Source organism: Carettochelys insculpta, chromosome 5 (genome assembly GCF_033958435.1).
Source record: "Carettochelys insculpta isolate YL-2023 chromosome 5, ASM3395843v1, whole genome shotgun sequence".
Taxonomy (NCBI): Eukaryota; Metazoa; Chordata; order Testudines; family Carettochelyidae; genus Carettochelys; species Carettochelys insculpta.
The window spans coordinates 14485120-14509254 of record NC_134141.1 but is presented as its reverse complement, the minus strand read 5'-3'; positions in this window follow the sequence as shown (position 1 = coordinate 14509254).

Here is a 24135-nt window from a genome sequence, read left to right as displayed (position 1 = left end):
CTTATTTCAAAATAACACAGCTGCACCCACGAATGCATTTAGAAAGCTATTTTGAAATAGCATGTCCAGGTACATAGTGTCTATTTCAAAATAGTGCCACTGGATGCCATTATGGCATATTTCAAAATAGCATTATTCCATGTCTTAACAGTACCTATTCTGAAATACTTATTTGAAATATGTGTTATTCTTCCTGAAATGAGGTTTACAAAATTCAAATTAATGTGTCTGCGATTTTGAATTTATTTTAAAATAGCGTGTGTGTGTAGTGAAGATGCTCGCAATTTACTTCCTTATATCCTTGTACTCTGAGTGGAGTATAGGTCAACTACAAGTCTCGTACACTTCACTCTGTCTTGGAACAAAACTTCTAGCTGACGCCAGTAATCAGGTATTGTCCTTCAGTCTCAGTAGATCTTCTCCACATTGTCTGAGGTCTTCCTCTTTTGCATTTTCCTTGTGGATTCCATTTGAGAGCTAGACAGACAATTCTGGATGATGGTTTTCTGAAAGTCTGGCCTAGTCGTCCCCATTTTCTTCTCTTGATTTGCAATATCAAGTGGTTCTTGTCCTCTTCCAAAGTTCCTCATTTGTGACAAATTCTTGCCATTTGATACAAAGGATGTACCACAGGCATCTATTCGTGAATGTCTGTACCTTGTGATTTGTGTTGAAAAATACTCATCCTGAGGTGATCAATATGTCCCTGGCCATGGGCTGCGGTGTCTGTGTGGCTCTCCCCGCATCTTAACCAAATAGTCTTAAGAACCAAGCATTTAAAATAAAAATCTACACTGTTACCAGTGGTGACTTTATTCCCTATCAAACCCCACTAAAATTAAATAGGATTTATAAAAATGTACTTCAAAAGCTTGTTTTAAAACACTGTATAGGGATAGGTAATACAAAGTACATAGGTGTGACCGTTTGAAAGGTCAGCTGACATGAATATTTATGAGGGACATTAATATTAATGAGTTCAGGTTTAAAATTCTATAAGCTGATTGGCAGACTTAGGATGCTTCATAAATATGTAAAAGAGAATGTTACCTGGTAGCCGGGGCAACCAGGATGCGGACCTGAGCTGACAGGTTTTCAAACAGGTCCGGACTAGCTCTATAAATTTGAGAGCAGACCCCAGGGTCAGTTCAGTTGTGCTGGAGCAGCGGACTGGAGCGGACTAAGAAGAAGATCTGAAATCACTGAAGATAGAAGACAGAAGAAAGAAGGTGACAAGCGTTGTGTCAGTCATCGCTCCCCAGCCGTCGTGGGACACCGAAGAACAGAAAAGGACACGTGGAAGAGCTCCTGTTTGTCACCAGCCTTGAAGGCTCCAGTGTTTTTTACCGGAGGGTTTGTCCTGGCAGGTGACGCCGCCTCACAAGCACGCGCCCTGCACAGGGACAGACCGCAGTAGTGGTCCTGCCCTTCCCCTCATTGACCACAGCCAGTGGCCGGTGATGGGAACAATAGGGTTTTGCCACAGGAGGTTTTTTTGTGTACCACGTCGGCCTTTTTTCCTTCTGTCTCTCTTATTTTTCTCCTCTTTCTTTCAGGCCTTGCGCGGCGCCATAAAAGCGCGCCTGTTCTGGCCATCCTTTCCTAGCTGCTGTGCCAAGAGACCTGCAGGCCCAGCACCTGGACACAGAGCGGGACAGAGGAGGTATCATAGACATACAGACTAAAGCCGTAGTAATTGAATTATTGTAACACATAATTATAATGAGTAATTTAATGTGTATATTCTACTTCTGTTGTTGTATATTTGCATGCTGCTATATGTGTTAAGTATTTAAAGAGGCAGTAGCACATTAGAGAATAGAGGGCTGGGACTGCCCCAGGCCTTATTTATTGTGGCTTATATTGTGTAATTCTAAACACTCTAGTTTTATTGTAAAGCACAGGGGGCTGTGTTTAAAAACCAGCCAGAAAGCCTAAACATCCAACATATTAGAATAGTAAGTTGAATTATTAGCCCTTTAAGGGTATAGAGTTGATATAAAACTAAACAGAGCTTATAGTATTTATTCTGTAAGACCTGCTCCCCTCTTTTTTGAGAGGGAGGTTGAGCGACCAGAGGAAACCCAAAGAGGAAACTCCAGAATAGTATTTAATTTTAAGATTTAACCCTGTAAGGGTATATGGGTGCTGCAATAAAAGGCAATTCCAATAGCAGGGGGTTGTCAAAATAGGCGGTACCAAAATAGGAGAAAACTCTCAGAGGGAAAACTCCGATTAAATAGAAATAGGGCTCTGCCATTAAACAGGTAATCCCATTAACAGGGCTCTGTCATAAAAGGTAATCCCAAAAATTAATAAGGTTCTGCAGTAAAAGGCTATTCCAAAAAAGGAGTGGTCAAAATAGGCAGTTCCTAAATAGGAGTCACCCTTAGAGGGACTCCAAATTAAGATCTGCTCCCCACTTTTCGAGAGGGAGGTTGAGTGACTGGAGAAAACCCCCAGAGGGCAAACTCCAGAGAAGAGGGTAGAGAGCTATAAAGTTCTCCCTAATTATTATAATATTATCATAAAGCTCTGTATTTTAATGATTTTCCCTTCACAGCATTCAAAGAAGATACCATGAGAATCCGGGAGTTCTCCGTAAGTAGAAGGGTATAGTTTAAGTTACTGCCTGTTGCAGTGTTGCTGCTCGTTGCAGCTTTCCAAGCTTAAAGGCTCTAGTTTTTAAATAAAAAACCTTGCGCTAAAGCTAGAAGTGTGAAGGAAATTTCTTAGTCTGTAGTAATTTAGAATAACCAGCTTGTTAGCTCTTTGACTGCCTTGTGTAACTTCAATAAATTGTTTGTGTTTCACCTTTAAAAAGCCTTGGTCTTTTCTTCCAGGAGAGACCTCTGCTATGCAGCACCAGATCACACACCTGTAAACCCCATTGCGATTGGCAACCGTAGACACCGGCCAGAGTGGTGGGGTAAAACTCTGGGGGCACTCACTTAACACCTTTTTGGCGTTAACGGGGTGCCCTGAAGCAGTACCATTTGAAAAATTTTCATTTTTACAAAATTTTTTGTCATGCCTCAGTTTCCCCAATTGTACGACACATCACTGCTTCGACCGAGAATTTGAAGACTTTTTAGTACACCAGTTCTCATAACCATATAAAAGTACACTCTTCACCTTTTTGTTGAAGAGCCATGGTTTTGTCTTCACAGATAATATCTGTGAACTCCAAATGGCATGGAGAGTCTTCAGTGAAGCTGCTGCTTTTCCTATCCTGGCATTGACATCCTTATTTGTTCCTCCATCTACGCCAAAGATACTTCCCAAGCAGTAAACTGCTTCACATCTTCCAGGTCATCCCCTCCCAGTGTGAGGATGATATTGTTGGACTTGTTGATCCTTATGGTCTTGGTCTTTTGCTTGTTAATGCTCAGTCCAGTCATTGAGGCAGTTTTGTCTAGTCATGTGAACTTTTCTTCCATGCTTTCATGTTGGTGTGAATAGAGGGCAACATTGTCGGAAAAATCAATGTCCTCTAGGTGTTTCAGAAGTGTCCACTGAATGCCTCGTTAATGGCCCTCCATTGTTCTATTCATAACCCAGTCCATTGCGAGCAAGATCAGGAAAGATGACAACAGGAGCTATTGTTGCACTCCTCAGAATACGCTGAAGGGTTCTGTCATGACACCATTGTGCACAACTTGGTATGTAAGGTTTCATATGCTGAAGGGATCAGGCTAACAATTTTGGATGGGATGCCACGGTGCATCACCAGTTTCCACAAAGTGTCTCCATCAGCACTGTCAAAGGCTTGTTTAAAGTCTATAAGGATTATATATGGGGGGAGTTATACTCAAGTGACTATTATATGACCACTCTGAGAGTTGCTGTTTAGCCAGTAGAAGATCTCTTGCTTCAGAAGCTGGCCTCTTCTTCCCTGAGCTGTCTATCAATTTCTGTCTTCATTCTCTCCAAGAGAATCCTGTTGAACACTTTTCCCACAATAGACAGTAACCTGATGCCCCTCCAGTTCTTGCATTCCCTCAGGTTGCCTTTCTTTGGAAGCTTGTTAAAGTAGCCATGTTTCCAGTCTTGTGGGATCTTCGCAGTTTCCCAAATAAATTATACATCATGTTGACTGATGTATCACTACCTGCCTTGATTGCCTCTCTGAGGATGTTGTCTGAACCAGGTGCTTATCCACTTACCAGATGGACAGTGGTGTTTCTGATTTCTTCTGTATGTCTGTTGTTGTTTATTAGCAGAAGTATGTTTGCAAGTGGTAGCTTGGGAGGTTCCATGTGGGAAGGGTGGTTCAGCAGCTCTTCAAAGTGTTCCTTCCATCTACTGAGATACTCACTTGGGTTTGTTAGCACTAACCCCTCCTTAACCTGTAATGATCCACTGTTCATCATGACCCAGCTAGGTTCCATGAGATGCTATAGAGCTCTTTCAAGTTTCTCTGTCTTGCAGCTTGTTTGACTTGTTGTGCAAGGTTTTCCAAAAAGTTCTTCTTGACTCATTTCACAGCCATTTAAACAACTTTGTCAGGTTCTGAATACAGTTTCTGAGCTTCTACTGTGGCTGCTCTTATTTCGCTGTTGTTGACTGCTGCTTTTCTGTCCTTTCATTACTTCATTTTTCTCAGAGTTTCTTCTGTGATCCATTCTTTGTGATACCTTGTCCTCTTTCCCAGTGTTTTACCACAAGTCTCTTTCTAAGCTATTTTGATGTGTTTCCATATTTGTTCCACAATAGCATCTTTCAGGATGGGGTTCGTCAGAAGTGAATATCTGTTGGAGAGCTCCACCTGGAAACCAGTTCTTGTCTCTATATCGTTCAGCTGCTCCATGTTGAATCTCAGTCCCAGCTTGATTTTGTTGTGTACCTCTTGAGCTTGAAGTTGAATTTTATCATGACCAAATGGTGGTCTGAACTTATATCTCCTCCTCTTCTAGCATGGACATCCTTTACTGATCTTTTGAAGGAAATGCTGATGCAGATGTGATCAATCTGGTTTTCTGACTGGTGATCCCATAGATCCTTTTGTGTGGAAAAATACTACCAACTATCACCAATCCACTGAAGGAACAAAAGTCACTGAAGCACTCTCCTTGTTCATTCATGTCACCAAGGCCTGTTTTCCCCATGGTCTGTTCTCTGCCTGTATTTATGCTTCCAATTTTTTACTGAAGTTGACCATCAAAATCACATATCCTTCTTTGATCTTTGGTTCACAACAGTTTGTAGTTTCTCATGGAAGTCTGTTTTACATTCCACATCTGCTTCATTCGTTGGTGCATAACATTGTACAATTAGTACCTTCTGCACTTTGATGTGATGATGTGTGAGGATACTGCCGTCCTTTTCATTAAAGCACCAGATGCCTCTTTAGATAATGTCAAGTCCAAGCCTTCTGTGTGTGGTGTACACTCTTCTTTATATCATGAATAGATGAGGGTTTCACCTGTTGCTAGGCTTAGCTGCCCAGATTGTGTCCCCCTTGTCTCACACAAGCCCAAACTGCAGGGTTGTACTGTTTCATCTCCACTGCAATCTATGCTCTTATCCACATGATGCATAGTCTGAACATTCCACGAACCAAACTGGGCGGTTGTCCTGGGTGAGAGAAGGGTCATCTGTGGGGCAGCTCCTTTCCACCTCCCAAGACTTGTGTAGTTGTAGGGTTCTTTGAAGATGTTTCTGTAATTTTTTTTAAATGGATAGGGTAATTAACCCTAATGAAGCCTTCATGATCCAAATTTATCTGTTCTTTACCCTTTGACCTGTCCAGTTTAGGTGACCCTCCCAGGAGCTGTAACTCCATTGGCATAGCTCTCCGGATCCTTGAGACACACAATCCACTTCACCTTGACAAGGAATGGACCATGAGGTAGAGGTCCTCACAAAGTTCTTTCAAAATAAAGGATGTTAACTCAAAATAACTTTGGGGTGCAACTATAGCCTAAGTGTTCTCAGCTGACATAACTCAGCAAAGCATTGGTGACACTAATTTTAGTAGCTGAGGGGATGGACCTGTTATGTACAGATTTCAATTATCACATTCTGTCAAAATAGGTTATTGGGGACACAGATGCACACATGTCCAGCATCCTAAAAAAAGAGTCCACCAATCAGCTGTGTAGGCATTGATTCTTGTGTTGATTAGGCTAAAGTTACATACAGATTGAACAAAAGTTGAACAAACCTATTAGAGAACTAAATAAATGAGTCATCCCTTTCCCCATTTTTTTTAGATAATCTCTTATTTTTCTGAAGATGGAAACAAGCCTTTAGGTATCCAAAATATCTAGCTTCAGTCATGCTTTCTTGATTGTATATAGACAATACATTTTGGTGTATCTCTACCAGAGTGTATAATCTAATGTATTATAGCGATGTCTAACACTCATAATAATAGGGGCAGTATAAATATGCCAACAATACTTTTGCCATATGTTTTAAATATGTGCTGAAAAATAGCTGATATTATCCAGCAAGCTAGTGAATTCCACATCTATCTGCAGTCAGAAATAATGGAACCTTCATCATTCAAATAATGTCAGTAATGCTGTTTAAAAGATGGTCAGGGAACCATTCACTCAGCCTGCATAGAGCAGGCTTGCAATAGAATATAAAATGGAAGGTTGTGGAAAACCACTGAGATTTGAAGCCTTATCAACCAGAACAAATCAGATTCACACTTCTTGGAAGATTTTCAACTAATTTGTGGTCCTCAGAGGATTCAAACCAGCTGTGTAAGTGGGAGCAGCAAGGACTTTTGTAAGAACAGTTGGGAAACATCCTTTCTTAATTAAACAACAATTACTGATATGTCGCTCTCCTCTTTGTACTTGAGTTCTACACACAGAGGATAATAAACCAAGTCCATATGCTAGTTGATAATGTAATATTTTATTGAATAATTAACAGATGTGGAAGTGAATGAGGAGTGAATCAAAAAAGATTTGGAGATTTGGTTATGATAAGAACCTTGAAGTTTAGAGAGTTGACTGAATCTGCATGTTTCCTCCACACCCCTCTTCCCCCACCTCACAAAACTGCAATGCAAAAGTTAATGTCAAAGTTGTGACAACTCTTGATAAATATCTTGTGGATTCTCATATCGAGAAACATGAGATTTTTTCTCCCTTTTCTATCAGTAATATGGCATTTCCACTCATAGGCCTGACTAGAAAAACAAATAAAGAGGGTTGTGGGTTTTTTTTTTCTTTGTTGCTTTAAAGCGAACCACATTTTTTGAACTGCAAAGGACAAACTGTATTTGTTTTCACTGAAGTTCTAGATGAGGACTCACTTTTGTTAAGCGCCATATCAACTTAATGAAAAACTATTAATATTTCTATATATTTACCTTATGTTTTCCTCACCTCAAACTAAAGATGACCCAGCCCATAACAAAAATTATGTTCCAGGTGATATATTAGCAAGGTGCTTGCTTGAACCCTTTTGTGGAAAAATGAGTGAGAAGGGGTAGAAAGAGCAAAACACTAGGATTTCCCTCATGGAGTGTATCTTAAATTGTTCCACTGGGAATGTGGAGATTTCCCTCCAGAAAATGAATGTGAAGTTTCCTACCCAGAATCCACAGACATCGGGACTTTACCTGGCAGCTACCAACATCCAATTGGTGGTGGTCCTGTACTTCCATATTGGTTCAGAACCTGTGGACTAAAGCCGGGTGGGTTTCCTGCCCCCCAAACAGACACCATCCTGAAAAATCTTAAATTTCAGAAACTTTTCCTCATCCAGGCTAAGCATATAAAGTCAAAATTAAAAATCATAAATGCAAAATATGAAAAAATAAATTCTCAGGGCAATAAAAACATTTCACTTTGATAATTTCAAAATATTTCATTTCAATTTCAAGCACTTAAAATACATATACTATAATTAGTTTTGTTTTATCCCAGAAAACAGAATTTTTTTGTTCTGAAAAAGTCAAAATGGGATGTTACGACAATTGTGAGACTTTTTTTTTCCCAAAAGGAAATTTCAGGATAAGAAACGTGTTTATCTTTTTCACAAAATCAGCATTTCTCAATGAAAAAAGTTCAAAATGTTCACAATCATCTTCATTCTGGACTCTTCTGCTTCTTGACAGGCTACGTCTACACGTGCCCCAAACTTCAAAATGGCCATGCAAATGGCCATTTCGAAGTTTACTAATGAAGCGCTGAAATGCATATTCAGCGCTTCATTAGCATGCGGGTGGCAGCCGCGCTTCGAAATTGACGCTCCTTGCCGCCGTGCGGCGCGTCCAGACGGGCCTCCTTTTCGAAAGGACGCCGCCTACTTCAAAGTCCCCTTATTCCCATGAGCTCATAGGAATAAGGGGACTTCTAAGTAGGCGGCGTCCTTTCGAAAAGGAGCCCCGTCTGGACGCGCTGCGCTGCGGCAAGGAGCGTCAATTTCGAAGCGCGGCTGCCGCCCGCATGCTAATGAAGCGCTGAATATGCATTTCAGCGCTTCATTAGTAAACTTCGAAATGGCCATTTGCATGGCCATTTCGAAGTTTGGGGCACGTGTAGACACGGCCCATATGTCCATAAAAGAGACTCTGTCAGGGACCTCTATCATTTGTCCCCGCTACTAGCACTTCCTAGTAAGGAAATCTTCAGCATGGAAAGGCATCTCAAAATTCTTATTTCAGTGCCCAGCTGTGTTGCTTTTTCATATTTATTTCTCACTGGTTGTCACATGGAGAAATAAAAAAAACACTACCCATTCTCACCTCCATCCTAGTCCTTCCCTGAAACATTGTGCGGTATCAGGATGTAGTCAGGGCAGATGGAACCATAGAAACAGGAAGTACCCTTTCACCCCAATTCATGTGAAGAGGAAGACTCGATCCATATAAAACCTCTGCACACAACGGCTGAACCTCTGTTTCAAGTACTATAAGCATCACCAAGAGCAACTGCCATAGCTGAGGCAGTCAAATGATTGACATGGTTTAAAATTGAGGCTGAAGCACTACATTCATTAATCGCTGACTACTATTTTTAGGTGGCAGCAGGTAAGCCAGCCTGACTCATTCTTGGCTGCCAAAGTGTATCCAAATGATTGGTAACTCTTTAACTTTGCATTATCTGATTAAAAATGGAACACAATAAAGTATAAACATACAAAGAATAACATTAGTATAGCTTGATAAAATGTGAAACCATAGCAAATCATCTTCCCTATAGCCAGACTGTGTCTACATCTAATGACTCTAGCAATACTTTTAAGGACAGAATCATCGCTAGATATTTAGTCTCACCACCTATAAACCATAGGCATCAATAGCACTGATATTGCTATTGATATTCAGTCTCATCACTTATACATCACAGGCATCAATAGCACCCACATACTACACCCAACAACCCATATGAGTCCAAAGGATTACAATCCACAGGAGACTAGACTAAATTATGATGTTAATATGTTCAGAGTCTGGAAATTTATCTAACCTTTTGTGGGGAGGGAGAAACAAGCCACCCCTCCTCTGCCCACCCCCAACAATTACAATATAGCTCTCTGTTTTGCTACTTGATCTCCTCTGGTCTGTTGGGCTATGTATGCATGACAGCTCTATTTTGAAATAAGAAATAACTATTTTGAAACAACCCAACAAAAAGTATTTAGAAATCATACACAGCTATTTCAAAATAGCATTTCTGGGTGCATAGTACCATTTTGAAATAGTGTCAGTGGAGCCCATTATGGCCTTTTTCAAAATAAGCGCTATTCCTCAGGAAGTAAGTGCGATGGAGTGAGGTGAGGGAAGAGTCAGGCTGGATGTTTGTGTGACAGAGGGAGCAGCTCACAGCAGCTAAGGATGACCCCCTGGGGCTGTAACCCAAGCTGTCAGGTAACACACCTGACCTGAACAAAGGGCGAGGAGGAGCTGAACTGGGTTTTGAATCAGAGGTGGCAGTTAGAAGCTGGGGATAGAGTTGGAAGGGAGCTAGCCTGTGCTCAGGGGAAGCTAGACCACAGACTGAGCACCCCAGAGGCTTCCCTCCCCAAGATGTATTGGAATGACCATCTCTGCTTGCTGTACTGACACCTCTGTACTGAGCTGTGTCTCTGTCAGCTAATAAACTTCCTGTTCTACTTGCTGAGTGAGAGTCACTCCTGCCTGAGGATGGGGTGCAGTGCTTGGGGACCCCTGAACCCCATTACAATAAGGTTTACGAGAATCAAAATAACACACCCACTATTTTGAATTTATTGCGAAATACCATGTGCATTATTTACATGTTCCCAAAGTTATTTCAAAATAGCAGCTGTTATTTTGAGATAACTTGGCCATATAGACCTAGCCTGGGATAGATGGGCGACTCTCCCTTCCAGCCCTGCAGAACCTCTAAAACCGTGAGTCACAGTCACACAGATATTCATGATAGGGGACGGAGAGCTGAGAAACAAGTAAGATTCCCCATACTGTTCTGCAAACTAGAACAGTAGACAGCCACCCTATTTTAGTCTCACTGGCTCAGATGGCATACACAAAATCAATAGTTCCAACTGAAAAAACAAGTCAAAAGGGCTTCCACACATCCTGCTCTTCCCTTAGGATAGTCTTAGTGAATCACAAAAATAGAAGTAGTTACTTGTGACCAATAAAACTCATTGACCTGCCAGCTCCAAATTAAAAACACAAAACACACACATGGGACAAATGTATCCCATTTGCTACGACTTTCTGGCTATGTCTACACTAGCCAAAAACTTTGAAATGGCCATGCAAATGGCCATTTTGAAGTTTACTAATGAAGCGCTGAAATGCACATTCAGTGCCTCATTAGCATGCGGGCAGCCACGGCACTTCGAAATTGACGCAGCTCGCCGCCGTGCAGCTCGTCCAGACAGGTCTCCTTTTCAAAAGGACCCTGGCTACTTCGAAGTCCCCTTATTCCCATCTGCTCATAGGAATAAGGGGACTTTGAAGTAGCCGGGGTCCTTTTGAAAAGGAGCCCCGTCTGGACAAGCTGTGAGGCGGCGAGCTGTGTCAATTTTGAAGAGCCGCGGCCGCCTGCATGCTAATGAGGCGCTGAATATGCATTTCAGAGCTTCATTAGTAAACTTCGAAATGGCCATTTGCATGGCCATTTCAAAGTTTTTGGCTAGTGTAGACATGGCCTCTGTGGAATAATTTCACAAGTTCAGAAAACTACCTTTAAATAATAAGACCAACAATGGAAAACACACCAATTATAGTCTACAAGGTGTGGATTATGCTCATTTCTCTGGCTCTAGGCAAATCCTTACTTATAACACATCTGGACATGAACCTTGTAGTTATTAAAAATAAATGAATAAAAATGATACACCTGTTTTATATTTTTCAGTGAGATATTAGCATTCAATCAATCCCTCTCACATTTGTTCCATTGTCCTTGGAGTCTTAAGGAAAAACACCAGTGACGGACGGGCTAACTTGTTTGACAGAATTTAAAATCCATTTTTCCCTGAGTAATATATTCCCACTGGACTATCCATTATATTTCAACCTATTCACTGGTCTACAACTCAGTCTGTTCAAACCAGATCAACATTAGCAGGTTCAGAAGTGAGAAACTTAGTAGTCATAACTTTTAATTGGACTTTCTGCTGTATTTCTTCATATCACATTAAAATTTGTTATAATTGCAGCTTCCTAAGTGACCTCTGGTTATAATGTGTTTATCAACTGGGTATTTTTCATATTTTGGGTCCCTGACAACTTTGCTTGGCACCCAAACAAAAGTTTGAGAGATCTGGAAGGGAAAGTTACCTATCTATCTAAGTGACCGTAGGAGGTCAAGTAGCAAAAAGAGAGAGCTGCCTGGTAATTGTGTTTTGGGGAGCAAGGTTTGTTTTGTTTCTTCCCTCCCAAGGTTGGATAAATGTCCGGATTCTGAACATGTTAACATAATACTTTAGTCTACCTTTCTGTGGATTTTTAATACTTTGGACTTGTATTCAGCAATATTGATGCCCTGTGATTTATAGTGGGGGTACATATTGCTCGAGGAAAATGGATTTTAAATACAGGCAAACATGTTAGTCAGTCCGACACTTTTTTAATTATTTTTGCATGCTTCTCTGTACTGTCCTGCCTTTAGTTAGTTAAGTTAGTTAAACCCGTGAACCCCAAGTGGGACATAGGTCATCCACAAGCCTCCTCCACCTGGTTCTATCATGGGCAATGGCTTCAGTCTTGTCCCATGAATATCCCAGTTCTTGTGCTCCCGTGACTGTAGATCTCCTCCATGTTATTCACGGTCTTCCTTGGCTGCATTTCCCCTGAGGATTCCATTTTAGGGCATGTCAAACAATGCTGGATGGGAGTTTCCTCAAAGTATGTCCCAGCCATCCCCATTTTCTCCTTTTTATTTGGATCCCCACTGGCTCTTGGCCAGTTCGTGTCCACAGATGTTCATTCGTTACTTTGTCTTGTCATCTCATTTGTAATATGTACCTCAGGCATCTATTCAAAAATGTCTGCAGTGTGTGTGTTGAGGACTTTGTGGTGTGCCATGATTCACAGGCATACAGCAGGATGGACTTTACATTTGAATTGAAGATTCTCAGCTTTGTTTCGACAGAGATGTTGTGTGATATCCATACTGGCCACAGAGTTTGAAATGCTGCTGTGGCTTTGCCAATCCTGGATTTGATGTCTAGGTCAGTACCACCATCTTTATTCACAACACTACCTAGATAAGTAAATTGTTTGACGTCTTCGAAGGTCTCTCCCACTAAAGTGATGTCTTGTTTAGTGTGGTTGACCCTCATAGTTCTAGTTTTACATCTACTGATTTTCAGGCCTCGCTATCCAGTGCTGCAACTTTGCTGTCCATATGCTCATGCCGATGTGCCAGGAGAGCAATGTCAACAGCAAAATCGATATCCTTTAATTGATGAGAGAAGGTCCACTGAATACCTCTCTGGTGTCCACTGGTTGTTTTTAGCATAATTCAATCCATAACTCTAAGGAAAAGGAATGGTGAGAGTAGACATCCCTGTCTCACACCTGTTCAGACAGTGAAAGATTCTGTCAGAGTGCCATTATGTACAACCTGGCAAGTGGAGGGTTCGTAATTGGCTCGAATGAGATTAATGATCTTCCGGGGAATGCCATGATACTGCAACAGTCTCCACAGTGTATTTCCGTCGACACTATCAAAGGCCTGTTCGAGGTCTATGAAAGTTATATACAGTGGGGAGTTTCATTCCAACGACTGTTCTATGATGATCCTCAAGGTCATTATCTGGTCTACACATGATCTCTTGTGCCGAAAACCAGCTTGTTCATCCCTCAACAGCTTGTCAATCTCTGCTTTCATTCTCTCCAACAGGATCCTGTTAAAGACTTTCCCAGGAATAGACAGCAGAGTGATACCTCTCCAGTTTCTGCATTCATTCAAACTTCTTTTCCTGGGTATTTTAATTATATGTCCATGTTTCCAGTCTCGTGGTATTTCCTCAGTGTCCCATATTCTGCCACGTCTGTGGAGGTTTCAAGGTCCACCTTTGCTGCTTCTGAGGAAATGCGGTCTGGCCCTGGAACTTTTCCACTTTTCAGCAGAGAAATGGACTTCCTTATGTCCTCCTTAGTTGGTCTGTCTGTATTTATTGGTAGTGGTATTAGAGCTGAGGGTAAGTCTGGTGGATCTGTTGGTGCTGGGTGGTTTAAGAGAGCCTCAAAATGTTCTTTCCATTGAGTAAGTTGTTTGGCTAGATTTGACAAGACATCCTTGTCTTTCACGGGACGATCTACTGTCCATCTTGCACCTGCTAACTTCCTTATGATATTATACCTTTGCTAGCCTCTTTTCAAGGGAAATATAGTTATTTAACGAACTATCTATATTGTTAGCCAATATTCAGAAACAGCCTATGGCCCTCTGAAATAGAATGTGATGGTATATGGGCTCTGATTGTGCTGGCTTTTTTCCAGATACATATTTACATCTGTAATAACATCTTATTAATTTCCCTCTCGTAGGTGCAAAACAAGGATCTTGAATGTCTAATGTTATATTTACATCTTCCACTCTATAGCATTTCCAACAATATACTGATGGACTGAAAATTGGTCACATTAGCCTGTGCTTCTCAGACTAAAAGGAGTTTCTGTCATCCTTATATCATGATCTGAGCTTTGAAATAAAACTTACAATTGTTTGATTTCCAGACCAGCTTCAATCAATCACAAGAGGAAGGGAGTATGAACAATACAAACATGACGCAAGTGAGGGGATATGCACTAGCTCACATTTTAAAGGAAGTCACTTTTACTTGGCTTTCTCCCTGCTCTGGAGAAAGTAAGGATTAAAGGAAGGCCAAAGGTAGCCCATTGAAGGCACATCTACACTGCAGACATGGGATGTGGTAGAAGCTCCTGAAGGCAAACCTAAAACTAGCTCCTCTAAGACATCTCATTTCTGTTTGAAATCAAATGCTCATGGCATGATATGGTATCATTTCAACTGTGAGCAATCCAGTCACCAGGCCTCACTTGTTCATCTCAGAAAACAGAAACAAAAAATACAGTCCTGTTCATCTCAGGTAACCATAAGATGTAGAGTAGGGTGAGCCAACAGCCATGACAGGCCCAAGGCCAGGTGGGAGGAGGGCCAGTCTGTGAACGCTGGAAGGGTTTGGACCAAGGGCATAAGTCAGCTCTTCCCCACCTCCCACGCTCCCTCAGAGCCATGTGTGGATCAGCGACACAGTGCTGCTGCAGTTCTTCAAAAGGGCCCAGAGTGCCAACCACCACTGCTGCCCCTTTGAAATGCCAGGCCCCCAGACAACTATCCCCTTTGCCTCCTCATGTCAATGAGCCTGAAAATACAGTGTTCAATATGAAAAATCCCATTTCCCATATCCATGATACTGTTTGTTCCATGACTGTCTCTATCTTTAGTCGAGTGCAAAAGATTATTTCTATTGTACCCTGCACAGATCCACCAACATCGGGTATCTAATTTCATACCACAACATTGGTGATGAATCTCAACTACTGCTGTTATGGAGAATTGAAGAAATCTATATAAACAGTGTCTGCAGATTTCCTCTGCTTTATTTATCTTCATCAGCACAACACCTCCCTTTTGGTACTAATCAATAGCCTTGTTGTCAGTCTAATTAGACAGGCCAAGAATAAATGAGCATACAGATTGACCTACTCCTTGCCTACAGAGGTTGCTCTTGTAAATCACAGCTAATAGAGACATACAACTGCAATATGCTTTGGGGCACCAGTCCGTACACAGAAATGGAAGATGTCAGCTTCCAGATATCTCACTGTTATTTGAGATGGGCTAAGACAGTTGGGGATCAAGCACCTGGGAGTGTGTCTTCCAACTCCTAGTCACAGAAACATTAAAACAATAAATACTCGGTACCATTTCTGCTTTGGAACAAAATTACATTTGGGTTTGTTTTTTTAAGGTTAGCTTATTATGACAGCACATGGGAATGGGTATCATTAAGAAGCAAGTAGCATCTTCCTGCATTCGTGGATAATTAGTCTGCACTCACCCACAAGAGCCATTTGTTTTTATTACCCCTTTTCAAAATCCCTTTTATTCCAAGCACAGTATGTACACTCTGTTCTTACCCAATGAGTTTGTCGCTCTCTGCTTCTAATCTTCTTTTAGAAAACACATTTTCCTCCAGGGTAATAAAAACTCTCACACATATTCAGAAAGAAACTGAAAAAAATCACTGTGTCAGTGGAGGATCTGGGACAGGAAGAAAGGCTGCCCTGCGAGGGTAAAGGCTGGGACTAGAGAATGAGTGCTGGCAGCAGATTACTGACTGCTGCAAAAAGCCAGGCTTCCTTTATGAGTTTCATTCTTTTCAGTGGGTTGACAGTAAGTTCAAGAAGATAAAAGCTGTCTTACCTGAAAGAAACTACATTACCAGCTCAGAGCACAGCACTGATTGCTATGACTTAAGGGCATAGCCTAAGAGTCAGTGGATTCCACTGTGATGTGCTGCCAACATTTTAACAAAGGCACCCTCAAACATTTTCCAGCTCAAGTCTAGGATATGCATGACATTCCCTGAGTGAAGTATTCTGCCACCCATAAAATCCATTAGTCTAATAGTCTTTCTCTCTAGTAGTTCCTGTTTAATATTCCCTCTTCCTTTCCTCCTTTTTTCATCAGCAACCCTTTTAACTTGTGATGCTCCCCATCCCTCACACCTTATGAAGGTTGCAATAAATGATTTCATACCTGGCAATTTTTCCTTGCCACAGCAGCATCAGGCTGTTTCCTTCCGATCTTTCCTGGTGCTAGTGGGGCAGGCAGGATATCTAGCATACAGCAGCTTGGGTTGGAGCAAGTCCCTTTTGATGTTGTGCTAGGTGCTCTGATGGCTTCCATGTGGGGAAGAACTACAAGACTCTTGTCCATTATTAGCTCTTCTCATATCAAGAAAGTGGCTGGGCAGGGAGAGGAGGGAGCCAGGCTACACTTTCTGCAGGGTTTTCACTCAGTTCTCTTCCTAGTCTACTGCTCAAGTAGCCAGCTGGAGCTATAGGAAGTGTCTGCACTCCTCAAGTGTCCCAGTTTGACATTTTCAAAATAAAAAGTTTCAATGTCTCATGTCTGAATGTTTGTTCATTTCAAAATGTTAATAAATTTAGACTAAGCATTTTAAACCAAAGTCAAAATCAAAACAAACATGCCAAAGTTATCACAGTGAAATTCTACAATTGACCCAGACCATTTGATTCAAACTAAGAAACACAAGCCAAGTTCTCATGGAGATGGGAAACAGTTTACCATACAATTCTGTTCAAGACTTAGTTGCAAAGGCATTTTGGTGATTATGCTAAAATTAGATAACAAGTATAGTTATAAAATATACTTGCCATGGAATCATAATTACTTTTGTAGTTTTTGTTATTTCTAATCACATTAGTAGAACTTATCCATCAGAACAGACAACTTAAAACGCAGCAACCTTCAAGCTGTAGAGCACCTATACTTTGTAAGCCTGTCCAGTAGATGGACTAAGGAATAATTCACAGTTACATATAAAGACAGAAAAAAATAGTAGTTTTGTTGTAGCCTGAAAATAAGTGCTGAATTGGAGTGGGCTTGAAAACAGAATAAGTGTCTAGCTCTTTTCCTTCTGAAGGCATCTGACAATGTAAGCACTTATCCAGTGCAACCTTATTGCAGGTTTGGCAATATCTATAGTCTGGTAAGACCACAGTTGTTCTAGGACTCCAGAACCCCAGGGCTGGGATCCTAGTGGCTCTGCTAAGCTGTGAGTCTAGTGGGGCTGGTAGCAGCAGGGTCAGGACCAGTGTCTGGTGGATGGGCCAGGGTTGGAGCTGGGAGCCTGAGTTGGCATCTGCGGGGCAGAGGTGTTCACTAGCCACAGGCTGGAACTGGAGCCAGCATCCACAGACCCAGGCTGGTGTGTGCAGCGCCAGTGTCGACGGGGCCAGGGCTGAAGCCAGAATCCATCAGCCCCCGCCATCCAGAGACGGGGCTGATAGCAGTGTGGCTTGGACCAGGGCTGGGGCTGGTCACTGGTGTGGAGGGGCAGTGGGCTCAGGTCTGGAGACAGAGGACCTCCCCTGGCCTAGCAAATTCCCTACTTTGGGAGTGGTCAGATGCTCAGTGTGCTGGACCACGGAGGTCCAGCCAGTACTTAGGTGGAAAGAACAACCATCTGGGGTCTGCTTTAGGAGCAGTGAGCAGGCATGTAAGAGTTTCATACCCAAAAGCCAGCAGGAGACACCAGAGATTAGTATGACATAAATCTGAGAGAGAATATCTTTTACTGTATTTGTTCAGGCATTACATTGCTCACTTGCTTAACAGGTCTTGCAGTTGTGTCTTTCCTAACATCTGTACCAAGGGGGGCAATTTACAAAGAGATTATTGAAGTTCAACCAAGAAGAGAACCATGTGAGTAATATAAAATGGTATTGAAATAGGGTCATCTCTTGAGGGCTTTAAAGCAGCTAAGCCCAGCATGCAGCTCTGATGAGCAGATTTATGTTTTCCCCTTTATCTCTGAAGAGTCTGCGACAGAAAGAGGATGATCTGTCTCAATAAAGATCTATTGTGTCATGGTGTGCTCCTGCCAAAAGAACTGCACTTGAGGCTAATACGCGATGTAATAGTATTTGGCACTTGAAATCTTCAAAGTGGGTTACAAATGTTACATATTTAAAAGCATTAGAACTTGGGAGAAATTTCTGTTTCCCACATCTGGGATCAGGCCATGTTAGACCCTTACATATATGTAAAGCATAATTTATTCAATGTAAAATGATGATAGTAAAACTTAATTATGTCATAAACCTCATTGGTCTTTTTATCTCCAGGTTTTACTGAGTCAGGCACATTAAAGAGGCTCTGGCACAATAGCTGTTCTTAAGCGTTTCTTTCAGAAGTGAGAAAAGTTCCAGAGAGGACTGAGATTTGTATACATGACTGTGTTTTGTTACACAACTTGGCCCTCTAGAATGTATGTTTATTTCTTTGGAAGATACAGTTAAAGGGCAAAGCCTCAGCTGGTGCACATCAACACAGGTCAACATACATTAATGAAGTGATGTGATTTTACAGTATCTGAGGAACTGGCTCAACATCTTTTACTCTGGAAAACTATCTGATATTCAGTGGTGCTTCATGCAACTTTCATGTTGAGGCATGACACTTTTGCAGAGTTCACCTAAGAGATGCAGCCCAATGGATCTATGTAAGCTCCCAAGGAAAACAGTGGAAAGCTGCTAAGCTATTATTAATGTCCTGTATTGCTGAAAATTCAGGACTAGATTCTGATCTTCATTACAGCAGTGTAAATTGGTTTGATGAAGCTGGAAACTTATTCGAGTTCTTCCTGGGCTAATGGAGATCAGAAACTGACACAGAATAATCACTGCAATGATTTGCACTGCAACCCCAGATGGTTGTTCTTTCCACCTAAGTACTGGCTGGACCTCCCTGGTCCAGCACACTCAGCATCTGACCACTCCCAAACTAGGGAATTTGCTGGGCCAGGGGAGGTCCTCTGTCTCCAGACCTGAGCCCACTGCCCCTCCACACCAGTGACCAGCCCCAGCCCTGGTCCAAGCCACACTGCTATCAGCCCCGTCTCTGGATGGCGGGGGCTGATGGATTCTGGCTTCAGCTCTGGCCCCGTCGACACTGGCGCTGCACACACCAGCCTGGGTCTGTGGATGCTGGCTCCAGTTCCAGCCTGTGGCTAGCGAACACCTCAGCCCCGCAGATGCACATACTGTGAAAAGACAGAAGTATAAAGAGGTATAAAGGAATCTAGAAGCAAAAAGGCTGGAAATCATGCAGTGCCTTTTTGAGATAATTTTAATACCATCCAGTAATTAAAAAGATTTTTTCACATTGTCAAATAATTATAGAATACCTGATATTTATTTTGAAGTCTGAGGGGGGGTTCTTTTGAAAGGCCCCCATCTACATGGGTGGCATGCAATATGAAAGTGGAGCTTTCAAATTGCCTGCAGTCATCATTATGCTAATGAGGCGCTGCATAGTCATAGAAGCACTTCATTATCATCTTCCCAACTCGCTCTTTACCATGTCCCTTCCAAAAGGAGGGTGCTAGTGTAGACATAGCCCCTTTGCCCATCCATTGAAAAATACTACGTTCAGGATGGATTCTGGTAGCAGGTGGCATGGTCATATGCCTTTCTAGCACCAACCACAATGTGTGCTTACAGGACAAACATAACCACTGGTTGTTAATTTGACTACTAAATCATTATGTTTCCAGAGCATCAGAAATGGCCCTATTAGCACATGATATACGCACAATAGGATTATACAGATTCAGCAGACTGTAACTTTCAAGTTGATAAGTTAGAGGACCTGTTTTGCACAAAGGATCTTCAATATATGTATATTCATATTCATATTCATAAGACAAATTTTCATAGATCATGGAGTACTGTTATACTACAGTACTTGTATCAGGTGTGTCATCTATTTATCATTACATTTTAAATGTGGAATTACATACAAAAATAACTGCATTCAAAAATAAAACAATGTAAAACTTTATAACCTAGAAAGTCCACTCAGTCCTAATTCCTGTACAGCCAGTCACTCAGACAAACAAGTTTGTTTACATTTGGAGGAGACAATGCTGCTGGTTTCTTGTTTACAGTATCATTTGAAAGCGAGAACAGGCAGTCATATGTGCCAGATATGCTAAAGATCTGAATGACCTTTCATGCTTCAACCACCATTCTGGAAGACAGGTGACTGACAGATTTGCCAGATCTCTACGCAAGATGGAGGGGTGGTTCAGCAATCCCAGAAGTAGCAGGATTTCAGACCGAGGGGAAGGGGCTGGAGATTCGCCTCCCCACCTGCAGCATGTTGTGTGGTGCTCTGGCAGCAATATAGAGGGCTCAGGGGTCCAGAGGCCATCACTGGCTCAGTAGCAGCATAGTGGCCAGCAGCATCAGGCTCTTTTGAATTGCTTGGCTGTGTGGCAACTGCTCCCTTTATCCTCTGCCATTGGCAGGCCTGCCAGAGGCCATGTGTCTGTGCTGATGATAGGCTCTGCTGGATAATGATCCATAGAAGCACTGACCACCTCGGGTTATTTTCATCATCTGAACCTGATGCTCCCAGCAGAAGGTTAATGTTCCTTTTTGGTGATTTGTCTCCTGTAGTTTCTACACTGGGGTGCTGCTCTCTTCAGACTTCTGGAGGCATGCTCTGCACCTCATCCTGCTCAGATCCTGGAAGGCACTTCAGATTCTTAAACCTTCAGTTGAATGCTGTGGCTAGCCCAAAGAGTTCAGGTATAAATTTAATGAATGCATTTTTTAAACAATTATCAGGAGCATGTCCTTGAAATGGCAGCTGAATTGTGAAGACCCATATGAATGTTTAACATATCTGATATGTAACTATCTTGCAATGCCAGCTATAGACATGCCATTCAAATGTCTTCTCTCACTTTTAGGTGATATTGTAAATAAGAAGCAGGCAGCATTGTCTCCTGTAAATGTAAACATATTTGCTATTGTCTGAACAAAGAGTTGGACTGAGTGCACTTGGAGGCTTTACATTTCTATATTGGTTGGTTTGAATGCACTCTTGTAACAAAAAGTCTACATATTATGTTGCACTTTCACAATGAATAGCTTGAACTAATGTAGTTCTATGAGGTGAACTAGTCACAGACAGGTGGCTGTGTTAGTCTGTATTTTCACAAAAAAAAAAAAAAAAAGCAGTCCTGTAGCATTTTAAAGACTAACAAAATTATTTGTTAGGTGAGGAGCTTTTGTGGGACAGACCCACTTCTTCACATCTGGAAAATTTTCATGGGTCTGTCCCACGAAAGCTCATCACCTAATACATTATTTTCTTCGTCTTTAAAGTGCCGCAGGACTGCCTTTTTTGTGAAAAAAGTCATTTATTTTATCAGTTTTACAATGAAAATGTTTGTAATAAAAGTGAAATAAGTAAGCATTGTAGACGTTGTATTGTATTGTAACTGAAATTATTGTATTTGACAATGTAAAAAAGCCATACAAAAATGTAATAAATTTCTATTTGTTTATAAATTCATATTATTTAACAATGTGACTAAAAGTGATTAATCACAATTATTTTTGAGTGTATAGTGTAATTTAACTTTGATAAATTGACAGTCCTAATAATTTTAGCCTGTATGTCATTCTGGTCACTCTTTCCTCAAGTCTTTATTCCTTACAAATTATACTTATCTGCCCTTGACTAAATTAAATTTTGATCTGAATTCATAATCTTCTACTTTTCACATTGAGGGCATAATGAGAATATTGTGAGAATAAGTGTTAGATGCTCATTCACCACTAAAAATACAAGGATCCTACTTTCATGAAGATGTGATGAGTGCTAAAGAATCAGGGAAGCGTGACAGGCTACATCCATCTCTAGTACATGCTCCCTCTAGTTGCATGTGTTTGTATTCTCTAGCTGCTGGTGATTCACTTTTTAGTGCTTCTCAGGTGGTTTCGCTTGCCCCATCTGGTTCCCCTGGGAGATACTATTGTCTTGGGGGGCCCCACCAGGCTCATTCTTCACCCAGTCCCTGCAGCCAGTTAGGAGCTCCTTCAGTGCTTCCCCAGTTCCTTCTTGGAAATTGTCTTTAGCTCAGTCTGGTCAGCCAGTCTGGCTGTGCTGCAGTTCCCTCAGGCAGCAGGGCCTGCAGTATGTCTCCTCCAGCTCCTGCTAGCTGCTCAGTCCAACAAATCTTATCAACTGTTACTCCTTCTCTCTCCTGCTCCTGCCATTCCTTTTTATGAGGCCCTGCCGGACCCAGATTAGCTCTTTCCCATGCAGCCACTCCAGCCTGCTTGGAGGACCTCTCCACTGCTCCCTCCCTGGGTTGGGTGTGGCAGAGGCCAGAAGTCTCCAGCAGGGGGCCTTTGGGCTCAGTCCACCTCCATTCAGCACTCTCAATTTATGTTGAATTTAGTGGCATTGTAGCAGTCCACAAGAGAGTATCTGGCAGGATCATGGTTTTAGGGATTACTTGCTGGAGACTGGCTTCTGTCTGAGGGACTTCTTCACTCTTCTAAGGTCAGTTTTTGGTAGTTTTGACTACCTCACTCATTGCTGATGGGTAGGACACATAAATGCTTTCTTCCATTCATCTGTGGTACATCTGCACTCTAATGACAACAAAAGAACTACTTTTAGCCAGCTTCAAATTTTCAAGATTTTGCAAAGCAATGTCTATTGTCCATTCAAAATTATCTTTAAATAATGGAATACATTAATTTGCTTTCAATCTATGTCCACCTGTTAATTACAGGGTATAATCAGCCATGGGGCTGGGGCACAAACTTGCAATTGATTTGACCCAATGTACTTTCAGATGCAACATGAGAATAACAAGGTAAACATACACTGTCTGTGTTGTGCCTTATATTTTAATAAAATATGAAATGGATGTTCTGTGTTCAGCCACTTTTGCCTTTATCAGTTTAAAACACAGAAGAACCAGGCTGTAGGATTTGGAATCTTAAGTGGACTAAAATTTGAGTCTTCACTTCATAATGTGATGGAGGCTTTGAGGCACCATGTGGTTCAATCAAAGGAAGCTATTACAGTAGGAATGAAAAAGTAACTATAGTTTCATATGCTAATAGAGGGATATTATAAGTGGGCAACAAATTCCAATTCCAGCAACAATAAAATCTTCCTTTGAAATGTTCTCATTAAAGATATTTTTATTCCTTATTTATCAACCTAGCTCATGTTTGCAGATGCTCAAAATACATTTAGAGGAAATTATTTTTGCCAGTAAGGTGCTTTATCTTATTTGAGGCCAAGAAAATAATTTGCAAGTTTGTAATCCTTTAAGGGGTTAGAGACTTTCCCTTTAACCTTTAGGTTTGGGTTTTTTTATTTTATTTTACGATTTATGCATTACTGTATCTTTCTAAAGGTTAAATGCATGGTACCAAGAGAATATCCCACAATCCTTCGCTTTGCCTCTTTTCTTTAGCCCAGATTATTTTTACACAGTTTGCCAGGATTTAATTATATATTTCAGAGCCTCTGATTGTTTTCATTAAACTGAGAAGTTCAGAAGTTAATGTCTGCTTTTCATCTTGCCTGGTTTTGCATTTTGGATACACAAGAGAGAGAGCTCATGGTACAGGAAGTTACAACACTAATCAAAGGCCACTGAATCTTCTTTTAACCTTGTTACAGCTGGGTCAATGTCTTCTGCAGGTTAAAATGTACCTTTTGCTTTCATTTTCATGAGTGGTATCATTGGGAATTTTAGCTCACACTACTGAAAAATCAACAATCAGCATATGCAGAAGTAACCTGGCATCTTCCTTTATGTGGAATATGATACATAATGTAGCTGAACCTGCAACCAGGGTCTCATATCAGCAGATACTTAAGATTGTGTTTGTACTCTTAGAAAAATGAAGGAACTGTTTGAATCTAGATCCACAATATGAAAAGTGTAAGATGACTGTCTGTCCCAATTTCACTTGGATAGTCCCAGTATTCAAGGCTTTTTGTCATATAGGTGCGTATTAACCCCATTCCTAATTTTCACCCATGCTGTTTGATCACCCAAATAAAATGTGATCCAGCAGTTCTCAGTTGTTTGTAGATCTCTCACTGTTGGTTTGCACAA